The 22,078-nt window shown below is 54.8% G+C and overlaps 1 protein-coding gene across 1 annotated transcript in view; it reads left to right on the top strand.

Moving 5' to 3' along the window:
- JPH3 (junctophilin 3) overlaps positions 1-22,078 on the top strand; it is a 102,442-nt gene that overhangs the window by 46,092 nt on the left and 34,272 nt on the right. The gene's annotated exons all lie outside the window — the stretch shown is intronic.

The following is a 22,078-nucleotide window of genomic DNA, read 5'->3' on the forward strand; positions in this document are numbered from 1 at the left end:
CATGGACAGGGCGGGGGGCAGCACAGGTGAGGAGCTGCCCCAAGGCAGGTTGTCAGCCTCTCTGGACCTTGGCTTCTAATCTCTGAAGGCCTGTGAAGCTTAGGTGGTAACAGCTCCCTTCCTGGGGCATCCAACCTCTTCCTGGAGTTTTGGGGGGTTCCCAGGGGCTCTGTGGGAGCATTGTTGGGGGAGATGCCTTCGTATAAGCGGGCATCATGCTGGGGTGAAAGGCCAGGGGCTGGGCTGGGAGGGCGAGAGCTGAGACCCATGCAAAGGAGCCGGGGCCAGGGTGGGGTGGGCACGGCTCCTACTGAGTCCCCAGCCCTTGGGACACTGGCCAGCCAGCCTTGGCATGGCCAGCGCCCCTGCGTCTCCTGGGGGAGCATTTTACTTAATGGACAGAAGTACAGACAGACGGAGGGAGTGAGAGAGAAGGGACGGGTTTGCAGACTGGTGCAGCTGTGAAACTGATGGAGCCCACCCCCCTGCCAACCCCCCGACAGCCTTCAAGACCCAGCAGCCCGTGCTCCCTGGCGGGTTGGGGCTTGCCTTCTGCACTGGTGGAGTCCAAGCTGACTCCATCCCTTCACCTGAGCAGGCATCGCAGGGAGGGAGGTGGTTCCTGCTTCCGCATGTGCACAGCTGGGGTCTTGGAGTGTAGTTCCTTTGTGAGAAAGGGACTGGCTCACCCGCCGTGTCTTGCTGTCCACACACACGGCTCTGCACACCACTCACAGCCTCCACACCACTGTGCACAGCCTGCACATCCATGGGCACCCGTGGAGCCAGGGTGTGTGGCTGCACAGGTGCACCCAGGTGGAGGGGGGTGTGGCCTGGGTGGTCTCCAGGTCACTGGAACTTAAAGTGTCCAAGAGAGGAGGTGTCAGGCCTCAAATGGGCACTAGGAACCGGCTTCTCACCCTTGTCTCTGAGACCCGCAGACCTGCATCCAGCCTGGGCTGTCGTGGCCAAGCGCTCCAGGCTGGTCGCCTCCCCTCTCTGGGCTGGGTTCACCACTGAAGGGGGGTGGGGCTCCCTGCTCCCTGTAGTGGCCTCGGCATGGGGCCGGGCCTGTGGTTGCACTGTCTCCATTGGCGTCATCCTCCCCCAGCCCTGCTGTGACAGGCATGGGAGCCAGGTGTGTTTGTGAGCTCACCGGTGTGACCCTCGGAGGCGGGAGGCTACACAGTATTTCTGGTCATCAGAGGATGGAGGTTGAGCCTGCATTCTGGGCTGCAGGGCCTGGAGCTGTGCTTTCTCAGTGGACTTAGAATTTGGAAAAAAAGAAAAAAAAAAAGGAGGGAACAGAGTCCGCCGCCCTGGAGAGTGAAGCTGATGAATGGCTGGCTCAGGCGCCCACAGCCCCAGGGCCAACCCTCCACTGGAGCGTGAGAGCGGCCGCACCACGTGGGCCGAGGAGTGACTGGCCCCGGGCGGGCTCCTGCCACTGTCACAGTCGAGAGATTCGAGGGAGCTGTAGGGCAGCTGGCACTGTCCTCGCCCGCCCCAGCCCGCAGGGCTTGTCAGGCTGCGCGAAGTGAGAAACGGTTTGCCGTGTCCTCTGCGGAGTGCCAGGCCCTTCCCCGGAGAGCAGCTCTGCAGGGAAGGGACGTGGGTTTTCCTGGAAAACGGGGCGGGAGGTGTGGAGCGCGGAGAGACTGAGGTCCTGTGCTGCTAAGGGGACCCCGGCCCTTGGCTGGGAGGGTGGGAGCTGGGACTCAGCCCAGGGTGGAGTCACCGTGGGTTCTAAGGCACACGATGCCCTCCCCGGCCATGTGACATCATTGTTTGGGATGCGCCCGGGGTTCGGAGCCTTCGAGGCTCTCCAGGTGCCTGGAGGGCTTGTAAAAATAGTGGTCAGGCCCCACGCCCCAGACTTTGTCTTATCATGTCTAGGGGCTCCAGCACCTGCATGCTGACCTGGTCCCCAGGACGCAGATGCTGCCGGCCTGAGCGCCCCCGGCTCTCTCCTGTCTGGTGTGGGTGCTGCCGCCTGGAGGCCTCAGCCCCACGGGGAGATGAGGCATCAGACATGCAACCACAACATGGGTCGGAGGCAGAGTCCAGCCCAGCAAGGGTGTGGTGGTAGAGACGAGGGAGGGGTGAAGCAGGTGGTTCCAGGAGGTCCCATCTGGGTGAGACCCTCTGCTGCAGACAGGGGCGGGAGCTGGTGGCCCCGCGGAGCTGAGGTCAGGTGAGAAGGGGCTGCAGTCTCCTGTGCCGTTCTCCTGTGGGGTCAGCCTCCCCCAGTAGGAACTCCCACTAGTGAAAGTCTGAGATGGCTCCATCCTGCGGTGTCGCCTAGCAGCAGACCATAGGGCACCAGCCCCCCCGCCTTCACACACTCAAGGCGTTTTCATGGCGCATGTCCTGCCAGGAGGGCACACACAGGGCACCTGTGCACGGCGTTGCCTGTCCTGAACCCCTTGCTGTCCCCGGGCGGACACAGGAATTCATCACAGTCCTCCTCGAAGCCCAGGTTGCTCTAGAAGATGAAACTCAATTGCTGAACTTCATCTGCTGCTCACTAGAGGCCCTGGGTTGGGAATCGGAATGTAAATGTGTCACCCATCCTAGAGAGGAAAGCCTGCAGGTGACATGGCTGCATTTTCAACAGCCGAGCCCCTCTGCCGCAGCAACTCTCAGCCCCCTCATCCCCACCCGCCGTGGAAACCAAATAAAAGCAGAAAGCTCTGATGGAAGCCGAGCTGGGGGCGATGGGGCAGACTGTAGCCCATTTCTCCTTCCCGTCCCCCTCCCCACTTTGGCCCCTGGGACCTGCTCAGAACCCCAGGGTGAAGGTTCATGGCCCAGGAGATATCTCAAGTGTGACCCATTGGCTGCCTGTGCTGCGGGAGAGGGAGAGATGGGGTGGCCCATGTGAAAGCTATGCCTCCTGCAGCCCCGCGAAGCCTGCAAGGGCTCAGCCGGGATCTGATGGCGTCGTTTCTGCTGGGACCCCCTCTCTGCTGCGTCTCGTGCAAACGTTGCTGTGAAGAGATGCCAAGGGGTTTTGCAAAGCAGAAACCCAAGCTAAGAGGAGGAGAAGGGATTGTTCTGGGGGCTAGGCCTACCTTGATTCAGGGGGTTTCGCTTCACTGTGCTTTGCAGATGCTGTGTTTTTACAGGTTGGAGGTTTGTGGCGCCCGTGCCTGGAGCAAGCCTATCGGTACCATTTTCCCAACAGCACGTGCTCACTTCCTGTCTCTGTGTTACATTTTGGTAATTCTCACGGTATTTCAAGCTTTTTCATGATTATATCTGTTCATGGTGATCTGTGATCAGTGGTCTTTGAGGTTACTAGTGTGGTTATTTTGGGATGCCACACATCGCACCCATGTAAGACAGTGAACTTAATAAATGCTCTGTGTTCTGACCAATCCTCCAACCAGCCGCTCCCCCATCCCTCTTTCTCCTCTGGTCTCCCTATTACCTGAGACACAACAGTATTAAAATTAGGCCAATTAATAACACTACAATGGTCTCTAAGTGTTCATGTGAAAGAAGAGTCTCACATCTCTTACTTTAAATCAAAAGCTGGAAATGATTAAGCGTAGAGAGGAATGTGTGTCAGAAGCTGAGACAGGCCTCATGCACCAGGCAGCCTAGTTTTGAATGTAAAGGAAAAGTTATTGAAGAAAATTAAAAGTGCTGCTCCAGTGAATACATGAATGATAAGGAAGTGAAACAATGTTATTGCTGATATGGAGAAAATTTTAGGGTCTGAAGAGAAGATCAAACTAACCACAAGCCTGATCCAGAGCAAGGCTCAACTCTCTTTAATGCTGTGAATGCTGAGAGAGGTGAGGAAGCTGCCGAAGAGCTGGAAACGAGCAGAGGTTGGTTCATCAGGTTTAAGGAAAGAAGCCACTTCCAGAACATAAAGTGCAAGGTGAGGGAGCAGGTTACCCAGAAGATCTAGCTAAGATGGTTGATGAAGGTGGCTACACTAAACAGATTTTCAGTGTCGATGGAACAGCTTTCTATTGGAAGAAGATTCCATCTAGGACTTTCATGCTGGGAAGAAGCTAATGGCTGGATTTGAAGGACAGGCTGACTCTCTTGTTAGGGGCTAGCACAGCTGGAGATGTTAACTTGAAGCCAGCGTTCATTGTACATTCCAAAAATCCTAGGGCCCGTAAGAATTGTGTAAAATCCACTCTGTGCTCTAGAAATGGAACAACAAAGACCTGGATGGCTGCACGGCTTACAGCATGGTTTCCAGAATGGTTTTTAGCCCAGTGTTGTGATCTACTGCTCAGAAAAAGATTCCTTTTAAAATATTACTACTCACCCAGGAGCTCCCATGGAGATGTACAGGAAGATGAATGTTGTTTGCGTGCCTGCTAACACAACATCCAGCATTCAGCTGTGGATCAAGGACTAATTTTGACTTCCAGGTCTTATTATTTAAGAAATACATTTCGTAAGGCTGCCATAGATAGTGATTTCTCTGATGGATCTGGGCAAAGTCCATTGAAAACCTTCTGGAAAGGATTCATCATTCTAGATCCCATTAAGAACATTCGTGATTCAAGGGTGGAGGTCAAAATATCCACCTTAACAAGAGTTTAGAAGAAGTTGATTCCAGCCCTCATGGATGGCTTTAGGGGCTCAAGACTTCAGTGGAGGAAGGACTGCAGATATGGTGGAAATAGCAAGAGAACTGGAATTAGAAGCGGAGCCTGCCAATGGGACTGCATTGCTGCAAGCTCACGACCACACTTGAAAGACTGAGGAGTTGCTGCTTAGGGGTGAAACAAGAAAATGGTTTCTTGTGATGGAATCTACTCCTGGCGAAGATGCTGCAGACATTGTTGAAGTGACAGCAAAGATTTAGAATGTTCCTTCAACGTAGTCGATAAAACAGCAGCAGAGTTTGAGGGGATCGACTCCAGTTTCGAATGAAGCTCTACCGTGAGTCAAATGCTATCAAATAGCATCACATGCTACAGAGAAATCTTTTGTGAAAGGAAGAGTCCATTGATGCAGCCAACATTTTTTTTTTTTTTTTTTTTGAGATGGAGTCTTGCTCTGTTGCCCAGGCTGGAGTGCAGTGGCGCAATCTTGGCTCACTGCAAGCTCTGCCTCCTGGGTTCACGCCATTCTCCTGCCTCAGCCTCCCAAGTAGCTGGGACTACAGGCGCCTGCCACCGTGCCCAGCTAATTTTTTTGTATTTTTAGTAGAGATGGGGTTTCACCGTGTTAGCCAGGATGGTCTTGATCTCCTGACCTCGAGATCCGCCCACCTCGGCTTCCCAAAGTGCTGGGATTACAGGCGTGAGCCAGCGCGCCCAGCCTGTTGTCTTATTTTAAGAAGTTGCCACCCCAGCCTTCAGCACTCACCATGCTGATCATCCACAGCCAAGCCACTTCAGACCCTCCACTGAAGGCTTAGATGATTGTTCGCATTTTTTAGCAATAAAGTATTTTAAAATTAAGATTTGTAATTTTTTAAGATATAATGCTATAGCATGCTTAATAGACTACAATATAGTATAAACATAACTTTTTTTCTTTTTCGAGACAGGGTCTTATGCTGCTGCCCAGGCCGGAATGCAGTGGTGCCATCATGACTCACTGCAACCTTCACCTCCCGGGCTCAAGTGATCCTCCTGCTTCAGCCTTCCGAATAGCCTGTGGGGAGGGTGCACGCAGCTGGGCTAGGATGGCCTGGCTGGGGTCAGCCCCTGTCTGTCCTGGAGGCCAGGCAGGTGCGGAGCTTACGGAGGTGGCCACCTAGATGATGGTGCCTACTCTTGTGAGTTGAGGCCCTTGGATCTCCGTGGCAGTCAGCAGGACTGTGGTGGCAGCCCGTGTGCTGGTTGTCAGCTGATGTCCCTGTCTGTGATTTTTCCCTGTGAGCACAGCCTTGACTGGGCGTGTAGATCCGAGGTGACAAGTCCTGGGCACCTCTGCCACTCTTCCTCCTGCCCTGCACCCACTACAGACACAGCTAATTGGTGGCTGCATTGAGAATCTTGTCGCCAGGCAGGCCCTTCTATCGGCTCAGGACTGTCCTGCGGGCATAGCAGGAAGTGAACTGCACGGGGAAGCTGAGGCCTGGTTGCTAAGGAGGGCAGTGCCTGGTGTCCAAGCCAGTCAGTGCCTGGGGGGGACTAGAACTCTCACCCAGGCCTCTGCTCTCAGTCCTGTTCCTCCTCTCACACCCTTCATACCCAGGCTGGGCTCAGGAATCCTTGTTGATCATGGCCTTGAAATGTCCTCTGAACAGCGTTGCTCTGGGGGTGTGCAAAACCCAGGGTGAGACCTGCTCAGAAAGGGGCTTCCAGATCCCTTTGTGTCTCTGGCACCTGCCATGTGCCTGCCCCAAGCTGGGGTCTGTGAGCTGTGCCTCGGGGCCCCTGCCTGTCCCCGCTCTGCTCTCTGCTGTGGCTTGCTGGCTGCAGGGTTCTCTAGTGAGTGAGGGATCCCCGCTGGCTATGCCTGGAGCTGAGGGTGGAGGGGAGGCCCAGCAGGAAGCCCCACAGGTAGGCCCCAGTGAGGGTGAATTATCTACAGGAAAGTTGCCTGGGACACTCTAATGGGCCGTCTAGGAAACGCAGCCTTTAAGGACCTGAAATGGAGGGGGATATTTTTGGTTTTTAAAATTTATTTCTCATTAAAATTATAACACATCCTTGTAAAAATATTAAAACAGCGAGACAGATGTGTCAGGGGTTATGTATATGAAGGAGGTAGCACAGTTCCCATCACAGGGGTGTGCTTAGGGTCCCCCTAAAGTTCATGCCAGTGAATGTGATCGTGACTGTAATTGGAAATAGGGTCGTTGCGGATGTAATTAATTAAGATGAGGTCCCACTGGAGTTGAGTGGGACTGGTGTCCTTAGAGGAGAAGAGACACAGACACACACAACGCCACATGGGACAGAGGCCTGCTGTCTACACCCGTGCAGAGGAGACAACAAGGAGAGTGGGGCATGACCCCTGCCCAGGAGACCTGCCTCCGGGAAGGCAGCCAGCTACCCATGTTCCCTGTGGTCATCTCTGCAGGTGCCAGAATGGCAGAGCGGCAGTCTGATCACTCTACTCCATTGTGTGAGAGTCCCCGGGATGATGACCAGGCTCCCCAGCAAGATATGTGGCCCTCCTGGAGTTCTGGCCTTGTTTTTGGCTGTCGCCTGGCTGATATTCTGCACATCTGCCCACCATCCTTTGGACGGTCCACGAATACATTGTGCCTTCCTCTTTGCATATGCTGGTCCCTCTGCTGGAAATGCCCTTCCTTCTTAGTGAGCTCCAATGCATCCCTCGAGACTCAGTTCAGATGCGCCTCTCTGGACTCATCCCCAACTCCCAGACGGGGTTGGCTGCTCCCTTTTTCAGATCCTGAAACACTTACTTTCCCCCCTTTATGTGGGCATTTATCTTCTAGTACAGTTTTTCTGTACTGTCGGAATTGTGAGTTCCCTGAAGCTAGGTCAGCTTCCTTAGCATTCAGCAGGCGGTGGGGGAGGAGGGAAGGAGAGGAACTTTCTAATAAAGATGAACACCTCTTCGTGGTTAGGCGTGGTCAGACCAGCCCGTGCCTGTGCGACCTGCTGCAAGCCTTCACCTCTCAGAACCTCGGTTTTCTCATCTGAGCCTCAGGCACGACAATCTGCTAGACTCTGCTTCCCGGTGGCAGCTGGGGAATGGGATGGGAAGGAGCCCTGGGATGCTCAGGTCGTCTCTGCCAGCAGAACGTCCCCAGAGTCGTGACCATCAGCATCTCAGCCTCGCTGCTTTTACCTTGGGGTCCGCAGGGGCAGGGCGCAAACCCTGCACGCTCACTGCGCAGTAACCTGCAGGGGCTTCTCCAGCAGCACCTCTGAGGCCTGCCTACCACGTGGAGATGCTGCTCCCGTGAGCTCTGACCGCTGCTCTGCCCTCTTCTCACAGGAACCAGTGACCACTCGGCCCGGCGTAACCACACATGTCCACTGGTCACCTGGTGGCTTTCGACAAGAACGTGTGATAAATCCCTGCCGGAGTGTGGCTCCGGGAATATGGGAATACGCTGTCACCGCAAACAGCTCCTCTTTGTTGCAGGCACCCGGGGGCATGGCCCGGCGAGTTTCCTTAGCCAGGGGCCAGTTTGTCTGGGGTCAGTGGGCAGCGCCTGGGAGTCGCGTGTCTCGAATGGGGCCCTGCTTGGTTTCTCCTTGGAGGTCTGGCAGGGTCAGACCCTGCATCAGCAGTAACCGCGGAGATGGGAGAGCCGAGTCTGCTGCTGTGGGCTTCCTGAGCCTTCCTGCCACCCCCGCCAGGGCTGTTGGGCTGCATATTCGAGGCACACAGCCTGCCAGGCCCTCCGGCTTCCCTGCGTGGCCACCAGGGAAAGTGGCTTCACTTTGCTGAGCCTCTGTCTCCTTGGTTACAAAACAAATAATTTTATTTTTTGAGACAGGGTCTCGTTCTGCTCTGTCCCCCAGGCTAGAGTGCAGTGGTACGATCATAGCCCACTGAAGCCTCGATCTCCTGGGCTCAAACGATCCTCCCACCTCAGCCTCCTGAGTAGCTGGGACCGCAGGCATGCACCACCACACCCAGCTAATATTTTTATGTCTTGTAGAGATGGGGTCTCACTATGTTGACCAGGCTGGTCTCCAACTCCTGGCCTCAAGAATTCTCCTGCCTCAGCCTCCCAAAGTGCTGGGATTACAGGCGTGAGCCATTATGCCCAGCCAATAATGTTCTATTTTAATTTCCTGTATTCCCTAAATAGTCAGAACCATTTTCCAAGGGCGGTATTCAGAACACGTAACCAGTGCAGTGCAGGCACCAGCCCACGTCCCGGCCCCCCGTGTGGGGAACCAGTCTGGCCATCTCATGGTCCCCGCGTCTGCTCTGCCTGCCTCGTAGGAGGCTCTGGATTGAATGAGGTTCGACAGAAAGTGCTGACTGTGAGCCTGGCCGAGTCCGCTTGGGGGTCTCACTTGCCACTCTGCTGCTGTCACCGCGCCGTTCCCTTTGCCCACATGCCCTCCAGGCCTCTGCACAGATGTCCTGAGTGGGACTGCTGGGAGTGGGGCATTGCTGCGTGGCAGTGGAGCCTCGATAGTGGGTCTCTCGGGGGATTGTTGGCAAGCTGCACCGCTTGAAAGTTAACCGATCGGGGTGCATGGCATGAACTTCCCTTCCTGAGCTGGTCAGCCCAGTGTATGCTGTGAGCCAGGAGCCCTGAGGGCGTCTCTGCCTGCCTGTCTCAGAGAACACTCGTTGTTGCAGGTGCCGTGACACCTATTTTACAGCCCAGGAAACAGAGACTTTCATGCTGTTCCTTCCAGCCGAACCGAACCCTCGGCTGGAGTCACTCCAGAAGCCGCAGGCAGGAGAGTTCCCACAAAGGACTGGATGCAAACCTTCCTGAGACGGGCGGTGGGTTAGGATTCCAGCAAAGGAAGCTCAACACCAGAGTGGCCAGTCCATGGCATTTGTTGGGGGATTTACAGAGGGGGCTTCAGCTTCCTCATGGGAATGGGGAGATGAGCCACGTTCTGCCCTGGTATATCTGCAACGATGGAATCGGATTACAGAGTTCATATGAGGGTGAAGGAACTTGGCTCAGGGCCGGGCCCAGTTTCCAGGCTTGATCTTGCAGTGTTTGGGGGCAACAACCTGAATAAGTGAATCAGTCAGTGCCTGGGAACATTCAAGGCCCTGGCTTGGGTTCAAGCCTGCAGGAAAAATGTGCAGCTGGCAGGTCAGGGGCGGTTAGGACAGAGGAGAAGGAGGAGGAGGAGGAACGGGGGCCCCTACCTTCTGTGGGCGTGTGCTCTTCTGTCTGCTAGCGTCCGCCTTTCTCCTCTGCCTTGTGGCTCAGCTTGGACTGCCATAACAAAATACCGTAGACTGGGTGGCAGAAATGCATTTTCTCCCAGTTCTGAAAGCTGGACAGTCCCAGTGCACGGTGCCTGTGGGGTTCCCACAGGGGCTCGCTCCTCGGGCTCCTTCTTGCTGTGTTCGTGGGGCTTTCCTTGGTGCATGGAGAGGATCTCCCTCTCTTCCTCTTATAAGGCCACCAGTCCCATCAGATTAGGGCCCCACCCATATGGCCTCGTTTAACCTTAATTATCTCCTTAAAGGCCCTATCTCCACATATAGGCCCTTTTCGGAGTGGAGGCTTCACATAGGAACCTGAGGGGGACTCAGCCTGGAGCACCTGGTGTGTTAGGAGGAGGCCAGGCCAGCGCTGAGCACCCTGCCTGTGGGTGAGCCCTGCTTCTCAAGGAACAGTAATAAATAAAAAGGAGGAAGCCAAACTGACCAGACCTAAAATAACAGCATCTTAAGGTCTGACACCTGCCACGGCATGAATGAGCCTGAGAACGTGATGCTGAGTGAAGGAAGCTTGTCACAAAAGGACAAATGTGGCATGTGAAATCTAGAACAGGGAGATTCATGGGGACAGGGAGTGGACTGGGTTACCAGGGGCTGGGGTGGGAAGAACGGGGAGTGGCTGCTTCATGGGTGTAGGGTTTCTATTGAGGGCGACGACAGTACCCTGCAAGTAGACAGGTGACCGATGCGCAGCATTGAATGTACTGAATGCCACTGAACTGTGAACTTTAAAATTGTTAAAGTGGCAAGTTTTATGTTATGTTTTAAAAATCATATATAAAAAGGATGTTGTATTAAAAGAGAAGAACTCATTTCTCTCAAGTACCAGTCACTCAGTGTGGAGACTGCTCTGTGAGGTCACTGTGCCCAGGCCTCTTCTGTCTTGAGCTACTCCATCTCTGGGGTGTGACCCTAGCTTACCCCCATGACCACAGGAAGACCATGAGCTGGTCATTTAAGGATGCAACCCAGGAGTTGCCCCGAGGACTGTGCTCACATTCTGTTGGCCAAAACTCGGTCACGTGACCACACCTAGCTGCAAGGGAGGCTGGGAAATGTAGTCCTTAGTCTGGGGGCATGTGCCTGGCTGACAATGGGGCTTCAGTGCTGTGGGAGAGGAGGAGCTGGTGGCTGCCAGGGGATGGACAGCTGTCTCCACCACACCTGGCCTCACAGTGGTCATGCTCCAGGACATAAATGTCCCCTCTGCGGCAAAGTCTTCCTGGGTGTGGAGGGGACTGGGGGCCCACACCCTTGTCTTCACAAGATGGCCTCCTACTCCAGAAGGCACCATGCAGCCCTTGCTTCAGTGTGAAGATGCCGCCTGTGTGTTAACGGGCCCGATGCCAACCTGGGTGCAGGGCAGGTATTCAGCAAATGGTGAATGGACACCAGGGAGCTGGCTACTAAAGTGACCTCCTGAGGTCACAGGGCTACCAAACAGTGCACGGCATTTGCACCCCAGCTCGGGTGTCCCGGCGGGGATTCTGCATTCTCTGCCTTTGAGAAAAGAGTGGGAGAGTTAGGACAGGAATTTTCTCTGTTTCCCTCCCTCTCTCCTCCCCCTCTTCTCTCCCTCTCTTTTTCCCTTTCTCTTTTCCTCCCTCTCTGTCCCTCCCTCTTTTTCCTATCTCCCTATCTGCTTTGCTCTCTGTTTCTCTCTCCTATTTTTCTCCATCTCTCTTCGTCCTTGTCTCTTTTTCTCGCTCTCTGTCACTCCATTTCTGTTTTTGTTCCCCCTTCTCTCTCTCTCCCCAACCCGCTGTTTCTCTATCTCTTCACCTGTGGATTCCTGAAACAGACCCAGGGCATGATGTAGTGGAAGGCAGGCCCCAGAGGCGTCCAGGTGACACGTGTGGGCGTTTGTAAAGCAGGAAGCCCCGGCAGGTGGAGCAGGAGGACTCACCCCCCTGCAGTGGGTGGTCAAGAAGAACTGCCTTTCCTAAGCCCCTCTCTCCTCCAGCCACCCCTCACCTGGGGCCTGATGAGAGGGACATGGCAGATTGGGGCTTGCTGTGGGGCTGGCATTGAGGCAGGGATGGGTGGCCTCCCAGCCCCCATTTCCTCCTCTCCAAACCCAGCCATCCCAGTTAGTTATTTGCCCAGCAGGGCAGCTTGACTGGCTAGTGCCTTGCTGTGTAATAAGCAGCTGAGTAAGGTTGCAATTGCCGGAGGCGGGGGCGCAGTTGCAGACCTGGGCGGTCACTTAGCCCGGGACAGCTGCAGCAGCCACAGCGAAAGCCATGCAGCCCGCCCCATGCCTGGCCTTGTCGAGACGGCTGCTGAAACAGACGGGTGTGGTGGCTCATGCCTGTAATCTCAGCACTTTGGGAGGCCAGAAGTAATCTCAGCACTTTTGGGAGGCCAAAGCAGGCGGATCACTTGAGGTCAGCAGTTAGAGAGCAGCCTGGCCAACATGGCAAGATCCCCTCTCTACTAAAAATACAAAAAAATTCAGCCGGGTGTGGTGGCAGGCACCTGTAATCCCAGCTACTCGGGAAGCTGAGGCATGAGAATCACTGGAACCCGGGAAGTGGAGGTTGCAGTGAGCCAAGATCGTGCCGCTGCACTCCAGCCTGGGTGACAGAGTAAGACTGTCTCAAAAAAAAAAAAAAAAAAGAAAACTACACACACATACACACAACATAAAATGTATGATTTTGGCCAGGCACAGTGGCTCACGCCTATAATCCCAGCACTGGGAGGTTGAGGTGGGTGAATCACTTGAGGTCAGGAGTTCTGGACCAGTTTGGGCCAACATGGTGAAATTCCATTTCTACTAAAAATACAAAAATTAGTAATGTATTAGTGGGCGTGGTGACGGGCACCTGTAATCCCAGTTACTCAGGAGGCTGAGGCAGGAGAATCGCTTGAACCCAGGAGACGAAGGTTACAGTGAGCCAAGATAGCACCACTGCACTCTAGCCTGGGCGACAAAGCAAGACTCCATTTCAAAAAAAAAAAAAAAAAGGACGATTTTAACCATTTTTAAGTGTACAGTAAGTGGCGTTAAGCATGTTGTGCAACCATGACCGCCATCTATCTCCAGAACCCCTTTCACCTTGCAGAAATGACACCCTGGACCCTTTAAACACTAACTCCCCCTCCCAGATTCCCTCCCGTAGCCTGGGGATGAAGCATCTAGCAGCTGCTGTCTGGGGAGGGATAGCATGGCCCTGCTCCGTCCCTTCTGGGCCCATTGAGCTCTGCTGTGAAGCAGATTCCTTTCCTCGTCCCTGTCACTCCTAGTGTGGGGGTCGGGGGGCACCAAGCCCCAGCCCTGCCACCTGGAAACCCTGGGCAAGCAGCATCACCTCCCTGTGCCTCAGTTTCCTCATCTGTAGAGAGGAGCTGAGGACAGGACCTGCCTCCGAGGCTGGGGAGAGACGGCGGTGCACAGGGACCAGCTGTGCGTCTCAGTCATATGGAGAGAACTTTCCAGGCCAATGGCGTCCCTCTGAGAAAGACTCTCCCTGGATTCTGTTTCAGAGAGTTGAGCCTTTCCGCAGAGCAGATGCTCTGAAACCGTCTCAGGTGGACAGACGGGGCTGCAGGGAAGGCACAGAGGACTTCCTGGGAGTGAGGTTTCCTGGGATTGAGTCCCAGCCCTGCTGTAGGGCTGGAATGAAAGGGGCTTTCCCAGAGAACCTCTCCCAGGACTCTGTCCCCAAGTGGCCAAGCTAATTCAGTTCTGTGCTCCCCTTTTGCCCACCCCCACCAGAGGCCACAGGCAGGACTGGGCGCCACTGCCCATGCTCCTGTCCTGGGACAGCACCATGGTCCCAGGTCAGTGCACCAGGGTCTGGCACATGTCCACTGTAGTCACCGCAGCCCTCCCAGTCTCCCCGTTTTGTAGAGGAAGCCACAGCTCGGGGCGAAGCCACACCTCTCAGTGGACAGGTGAGTCTCTGCCCCCCCACCAGCTGCCTCTTCCACAGATGGACCCCCATTACACTGTCACATTGCCTGTCTGAGCCTCACTGTGCTAGTCTGTAGGAGGGGGCACCTCCTCATGGGCCATCCACATAAGGCTGGAGACAAACAGCTCTGCCCAGTTATGGGAGTCCCATGCCCTCCAGGACACATCCAGGCAGATCTCCCATAGCCTATCACGGTTCCTCCAAGACTCAGTTTTCCCATCTGTCCAATGGAATGACAATGGCACAGGCTGTGAGAATCCCTTATCCAAAATGACTGGGATCAGAAGTGTTTCAGATCTTGGCTTTCTTTAAGTTGTAGAATATTTGTATGCACATAATGAGATATCGTGGGGATGGGACCCAAGACTAAACACGAAATTTGTGATACATAAGTTTCTGGAGGCTCCAGGGAGAATGCGTTCCTTGCCTTTCCCAGCTTCCAGAGGCCGCCTGCGTTCCTTGGCTCGAGCCCCCTCTTCCACCTTCAGAGCCAGCAGGGCGGCCTCTCCTCTCGTCTCCGACCTCCTGCCTCCCTCTTACAAGGACCCTTGTGGTTCAGGGTCATCTGATTATCCACCCAGATAATCCAGGGTCATCTCTCTGTCTCCTGATCCTTAACTCAGTCATATCTGCAAAGTCCCTTTTGCCACATAAGGGGACACATTCACAGACGGGTTCTGGGGATCAAAACAGGGACATCTTTGAGGGCTGTGATTCTGCTGACCACGCCCTCTTCTGGGCCTGCCCTTTGGACCTGCAGATAGCAGTGGACTCTCTTTAGGGGGAGCAAAGCCTCCCGCTCTAAGCATGGGCTGGACTTTGGGGGTCCAGGACTGGGGAGGGGTCGATATTGTAGGTCACCACCATGTGTGACTGTCCAGGGAGGCTGGGTGAGGAAAGAGCCGAGGGTCTGACCGGGGTAGAGCCGAGAAACATACCCCCCTTTCTCCGGAAGGCCAGCCATGTCTGCTCAGAGACGAAGAGTCACGGGACAGCCCTGTCCAAGAGCAAAGACCCCTCCAAGAGCAGGGTGAGCACCTCGGAGAGTTCCCCACAGGCCGCCAGGGGGCGGGGAGAGAATTCATGGGGCTTAGAAGGGGAACATACGATGCTGTGGTTTTCACTGCCTCTGGATGAAACTCAGCATTTCCCCAATTACGAAGCCAGGGCCTTGGCCCCCAACAGGAAGCCTGGGTTATTCCATTGCATCACACTCACATCCCATCCGCTGAGGGGCATGTAGGTCCCCACTACTCCTGAGTGACAGTTGATTTTACGCTCACGGATTCATCGTGTTGTTTAGTATGTTAATTCAGACGGATGTGCGTGGCTGTCTCACAAATTTGATTTTTAAGCAATTTAACATTTCAAAATACTTGGTTTCCTTTGTAACCCTGCACCTTTTATTTTCTGTACCTACAGTCATCCCTCAAGAGGGATCCGTAGGCCTCCCCTGGGCATAGGAACATCCCAAAGCCCCGGTCCCAGAGCCTGGGCTCTGCTGCTGTTTCTCTGTGACTTGAGGCAAGATATCCTACGTTGCCGAGATAGCAGCCCGCCTGCCTGGGGAGGCGTGTGTCAGGCACCCAGTGTACTCTGTCAGTGTTTGAGGGTCAGTGGGCGCCGAATGAATGGTTTCTGTCAGCAGCACGTTCTGCATCTCCTAAAACCAAAACCAAAGGACAGCCGGATTCTCCCCACTGCCTGACTTCACTAGGCTTACGTCTGATTTTTTTTCAGCACCGTCAGCATATGGGTTTATTTTATTTTATGGTTTATTTTATGGTTGTTTATAGTGGAATTGGGTGTATTATCCTGATTTGTTTTCCAGGATGTTTGTTTTGGGGTCAAGGGTCTTTGGTGTGGATGAGGCGGGAGAACCAGGCTTGAGTGAGGCTCTGCCGTCCTTTCCTGGCCCCCTGGTTGGCCCCTCCAGAGTCTGTCCTGGTCATGGACCCCAGTCCCCACCGAGCCATGCTGAGAGTTTGGGAGAAGTGCACACCTGCCTTGGGGGCTTGACTGGCAGGCTGCTTTCCTCTGGTTCATCTTGAAGTTAAAATGTAGCTCAGACCCTCCTCAGCCCCCACGCAGGGTTGCAACCTCCTCCATCTGTCTCGCTGTGAAATCCACCCTCCAGGGGGCAGCCTGGGACCTGGGATGGCCCTCCCTGCCTGAAACCTTTCAGGCCTTCCACTGCCTGCAGGGAAAAGCACAGGCTCCTTTCATGGACTTCCAGCACCCCTTTGGGGATGCTGCTGCCTGGTTTGTAAGCCCTGAGCTGACTAATCTCAGCCGTCACATGCTGCTGGGCTCCAGCCTGTCTGTTTGGACCATAAAAACGCCATGTTGGGTTGGCAGGATAAGTAGGCAAGTTTTGATCCAGGGCTACAGATTTCCTGGTTGTATTGTTTCAAGGTTAATTTTTTCTTTTTCTTTTTTTTTTTTTTTTTTTTTGAGATGGAGTCGCACCCTGTCACCCAGGCTGGAGTGCACTGGCACCACCTCAGCTCACTGCAACTTCTGCCTTCCAGGTTCAAGCAATTCTGCTGCCTCAGCCTCCCAAGTAGTTGGGACTACAGGCCCGTGCCACGTGTCCAGCTAATTTTTGTATCTTTAGTAGAGACAAGGTTTCACCATGTTGGTCAGGCTGGTCTCGAACGCCTGACCTCAAGTGTTCCACCTGCCTCAGCCTCCCAAACTACTGGGATGTGCCACTGTGCCCAGCCAAGGTTAATTTCTTGATAGTGAGAGTTGGACAGTCAGTTTTGCTACAAAGCTTGTTTTGAAAATGAGAGTTGGTTCCAGCATGATTGATATATCAGGGAATAGTTTGAAGATAACACAAGTTTCCTGTTTTCCTTTGTGAGATTTCACCCACCAGAAGCACTGGGTGAACACAGCCACTGCCCCCAGCCGGCCTGATGCGCGTGTGTTCACATAGGAACACACAGGATGCATACGCACCTCACATAGCCCCAGCTGCCCCGGGCACCCCATCCTCGTCAGGGCACAAATTCTGCCTGTCTCCACTGCACCGTCTCTGCCACTCTGCACCAGCTCTCCAGACCACCTCCCTCGGTAAACTTACAGCGTTCTCAAGCCCAAGTGCCGTGTTTATGTGTCTGTGAACCCCTTGACATGTGAAGCCATGCTGCCGTTTTTATTAGGGTTCCTGTCTGTTTTGAGTGCCCTTCCCCTAACCCCATTCCCCGACAAGCCCTGTGGTTTTGACTGTGTGGTTTTGCATGCAGTGATTTCTAGGAATGCAGACGTCGAGTTGTAGCGGAATCGACTCTTCTGTGCTCATGTGAGGGAATGGCCTTGTTTTGAGGAAATATGCGCTGAAGTACTCAGGGGTTAAAAATCATACGGCCAGCCGGGCGTGGTGGCTTACGCCTGTAATCCCAGCACTTCGGGAGGCCGAGGCAGGTGGATCACGAGGTCAGGAGATTGAGAGCATCCTGGCTAACATGGTGAAACCTCATCTCTACTAAAAATACAAAAAATTAGCTGGGCGTGGTGGCGGGCGCCTGTAGTCCCAGCTACATGGGAGGCTGAGGCAGGAGAATGGCGTGAACCGGAAGGCGGAGCTTGCAGTGAGCCGAGATGGCGCCATTGTACCTCCAGCCTGGGCGGCAGAATGAGACTCCGTTTCAAAAAAGAAAAAAAAAATCATATGGCCAGTCAGGCGCAGTGGCTCACGCCTGTAATCCCAGCAGTTTGGGAGGCTGAGGTGGGCAGATCACTTGAGGTCAGGAGTTTGAGACCAGCCTGGCCAACATGGTGAAACCCTGTCTCTACTACAGATAAAAAAAATTAGCTGGGCGTAGTGGCACATGCCTGTAATCCCAGCTACTCAGGAGACTGAGGCAGGAGAATTGCTTGAACCTGGGAGGCGGAGGTTGCAGTGAGCTGAGATCGCGCCATTGCCCTCCAGCCTGGGCAACGAGAGTGAAACTCCATCTCAAAAAATAGTAATAATTCGGCCGTCTCCTCGGCGAGTGGAGCCTGAGGCCAGGGTGGAAAGGAGCTCCATGGTAAGCCACCCCGAAGTGAAGGCCACTGGCCCTCCTCATCCTTGCTGTGGTGTGGCGGTGTGGGTGTATGACCCATAGCTCACATGTAGAAAGACGGAGGCCCCGGGGGCTGTGTGACTTGCCCAGGGTCCCAGCTAGCAGGTGGCAGAGCGAGACCTGTATGCAGAGGCCCGAGGAAGCGTCATGAGGACCCAGGTCACCAGTGCATCTCCAGGGTGAGCCTGACCCCTGCCCAGCGCATTTGCCTGTCCCCTGAAACCGCCACCACACAAAGCCATGTGCATCTTCACAGCAGGAGGCATCTCCACCATCTGTTTGCTCCTGTTTGACAAATGGTCGGTGCTCCTTGAATGGATAAACAGGAACCCATCCGGCCCTCTTCCTTGCCTGAGCTCATCCCTTTGACTCCAGGGAGGGAGGTCATGAGCACCACAGTCTTTATGGGGGAGATCACTGGCCTGCCCCGGGGCGGAGAAGCCAAACTAGAACCTTCTCTCCAGGGTGAGCGCACAGGCTTTTCCCATCTGGGACCCCCAGCACCGGATCCCTGAGCCGACTGGCTGCCCGGGACCTGCTGTTTTATCGGGGGCTCCCATTGCAAAGCCCCTGCCTGGGCTGGCTTCCCTGGGTTTGGTTTCTCCCCATCGTGCCGGGTCTTGGGGTAGGGCCTGAGCCAGGTCACCTTGGAGAACCGACAGCCACGGCCCAGCCCCGCTGTGACCTGCCGACCCCGGACCCCGCACTTTGCTTAGTGCTTTAAGTCTGTAGGAGTAATCTTTGGAGAGTCGTGATTCTGGGACCCAAGCTCTGAGGGAACAACCTCCTCTGAGCCTCCCAAGGCTCCCTAACATTGTGGGGTGAGCCCCACCTCACAGATGCTGAGACAGGCCTAGAGGCGTGGCGCTCCCAGCCCCACGCCCCACATAGCTCTAAGGCCTGGCCTTACTTGCAGGTGAGGGTCCTAGGAAGCTGGGGGTGGGAGCAGGCCTGGGAGAGGCACGCAACAACCACAGCTCAGCATGGTCTAGAACTGCCCCCTCTTCCTCCCGGCTGTCCTGAGTCTGGCTTCCATCAGACCCAGCCTCCTTCCCCAGCCCATCCCTCTCCCTCTTTGATGAGGCTGATGCGACAAAGACCTTTGCTTCCCAGAATGTTCTGTCCCTGGTTGGAACACTGGTCACTGGGACACAGCCCTGTCCTCAGCTTTGAAGTCAGTTCCCATCGCTGCCCCCCAGGTAGCTGGCTGGCTTCTGCCAACCTCAGCCTGGTCGCAGCTGGCACCTCCTCACCACTTACTAAACCATGGGTGTGCAGGGCCCCGCTTGATCCGTGGGGCAGATCAGCAAATGCTAGTGCAGGATGCCCCAACATATGTGAATATCTGGTAAATAACAGGTATTTCTTTTTTTCTCTCTCTTTTTTTTTTTTTGAGACAGTTTTGCTCATTGCCCAGGCTGGAGTGCAGTGGCGTGGTCTTGGCTCACTGCATCCTCTGCCTCCCAGATTTAAGCGGTTCTCCTGCCTCAGCCTCCCAAGTATCTGGGATTACAGGAGCCCACCACCACGCCTAGCTAATTTTTGTATTTTTAGTAGAGACAGTGTTTCATCATGTTGGTCAGGCTGGTCTCGAATTCCTGACCTCAGGTGATCCGCTCCCCTCTGCCTCCCATAGTGCTTATATTACAGGCATGAGCCACCGCGCCTGGCCTTTTTTTTTTTTTTAACCTTGGAGACAGGGTCTTGCTCTTTTGCCCAGGCTGGAGTACGGTGGCGCAATCATGGCTCACTTCATCCTCAAATTCCTGGGCTTAAGTGAGCCTCTTGCCTTAGCCTCCCAAGTAGCTGGAACTACAGGTGTGCACCACCATGCCCTACTAATTTTCTTTGTAGAGACAGGGGTCTCACTATGTTGGCCAGGCTGGTCTCAAACTCCTGGGCTCAAGCCAGAGAGGGGTGGGCTGGTGCTCTGGGTTCTCCAGACCCCCTCCTGCCTTGGTCTCCCACAGTGCTGGGATTACAGGATGAGCCACGGTGCATGGCCACCTGATGGATAATTTTTAATATAAGAGAACCCCTAATTTAGCTGTCCCTGTACCCTTGTGAGGTGAGCAGTATTGTTGCCTACATTCTATAGATGGGGAAACGGAGGCCGCAGAGGCCTAGCAGCCTGCCCGTCACCGAGTGGGAGCTTGGCAGGGCTGGAATCTGAACCCAGAACGTCGGCTTCTGGGTCTGTGTGCCCCCTCCATGACCATATCAGCTTCCTGCAGCTGCCATGACAAAGCACCCCAAAACCGGGCTCAAACACAGAAATGCAGTCCCCCAGCTCCGGGCAGAAGCTTGAGACCAGGGTGTGGCAGGGCCGTGCCCCCTCTGCAGCCTCTGGGGAGGGTCCCTTCCGGCTTCTGGGGGCTGCCGGCCTCCCTGGAGTGGCCACATCGCTTGTTGGCTGCTGTCTCCCTCGTCACGTCGCCTCTCCTTCTCTGTCTCTTATCTCCCTCTGCCCCGTCCTGAGCACAAGTGTGATTGCATTCGGGCCCACCTGTATAACCCAGGACGCCCTCCTCTCAAGAGCTGTACCTCAATCTCATCTGCAGAGATGCTTTTCCCGATGTGAATGGAATATTCTGAGGATTAGGACGTGGACCTACCTTGTTAGGGGCCACCATTCAGCTGACTCTCTTTGCCAAGCACAGGCAGTCGAGACTGTCATGCTCTGATCTGAACAATTGTCCTTCTGTCTGCCGCCCGACTTCCCCAGCCCTGTTCAGAAAGACAGAAGGAACTCCTGCCCCACCCTAAGCTGAAGTCGGGAGCGTGAGGACCCTTTATCTGGTCTTTGGGGGCCAGGTGGGTTCACGGGCGCAGGACAGCATCACAGGCAGGGCCTGGCATTGGGACACCTGGGTTTTAGGCCTCACCTGTGACAGTGGGGGGTCTTGGGCAAGGTCCCACCCCTGTCTGGGCCTTGAAGATGAAGGGGTTAGATACTGGCCTCCCGGAGCTCCCCCTGGCATAGGATCAACACACTTTTTCTATCAAGGACTAGAGAGTATTGTAGGCTTTGCTGGCCCTGTGGTCTAAGTCACATACTCTTTTCTGTTTGTTTTTTGTTTGTTTGTTTTTGTTTTTCCTACGACCCCTTTAAAACGCAAAACCCTTTCCTAGCTCCAGGCCATGGCTGCCATTGGGCTGTATTTAGCCTGTGGCGGCGTATACAGACCCCTGCCCTTGGTGGACACTCTGATTCCACCTGCAAATCCTGAGCGCACAACAGCTCTGAACAGGCTCTGTGGCTTGAGAAACTTATCTTCTGGCTTCATCGATCTGGCTGGTTTGCCCTGGGGATCCCGCATCCTCTGACTGCCGTGATGAGCAGAGCGCAGCGCCCGGCTCTGTGTGCCAACTTTTGGTGTCTTGCCCTGCCCGAGCCTGTTCCTCCCTCCTTCCTCTCCCTGCCCTTCCAGCCACTCCGGGTCCTCTGGGAAGCTCCGGCCTCTTCACCAGCCCTGCGCGGCTGCTGGATCTAGTGGCCGGAGCCGGCACATGCGTCTGACAGCAGTGTTGCTGTCTCTTGTTTTTCGTGGTCCATGTTTGAGGGTTACATCTGGGCCTGTCCTTTCTCTGTGCTGCCTGAAGGCAGTTCCCAGGCTTGTGTCCCTCACCTCTCTGCAAACGCCCTTTCCAGATCCTGTTCAAATCCTGGCCCTACTCACGGGAACTTGGGTGAGTCAGTTTCCTTCACTGAGCCTTCATGCCTCCCTGTTAAGGAGAAGCTTCACTCGGCATGGTGTGGCCTGTCACACTCATCCTGCATCTGTTAACAACAAATGCAGTTTCCTCTTCTATAAATGGGAGAAAATCACCCATCCTTGCCGAGTGTCAGGTGAGAATGAAACGAACTAAGCCAGGGCATGGGTGGAGCTTGCTAAGTGTTAGGTCTTGTGCCTGCTCTTCTTGGCGGAGTCTGGCCAGATACCTCATCTGGTTCCATTGCTGTCAGAGTCTCTAAATGGGGCCTGTCGTGCCCAACTCCCAGCCCTGGTGCTCACACCATCACAGGCCAAAGAACTGGATTTCAGACACTGCCTCCTCCATCGTCCCCACAGTGAAAATGGGGAGGGACGTCCCTGTGGAGCCCTAACTGGGACCCAGACAGCCCCGCCCCCAGCTCCCACCCCCTCCGGCTGCCCCAGAGGCCGTGCTCCATGGATCTCCTCTCTCTCACCTCCACGTGGGCTCCAGAGAGCTGCACATGCATTACAAACATCTCGTTAA

Source organism: Pongo abelii, chromosome 18 (genome assembly GCF_028885655.2).
Source record: "Pongo abelii isolate AG06213 chromosome 18, NHGRI_mPonAbe1-v2.0_pri, whole genome shotgun sequence".
Taxonomy (NCBI): Eukaryota; Metazoa; Chordata; class Mammalia; order Primates; family Hominidae; genus Pongo; species Pongo abelii.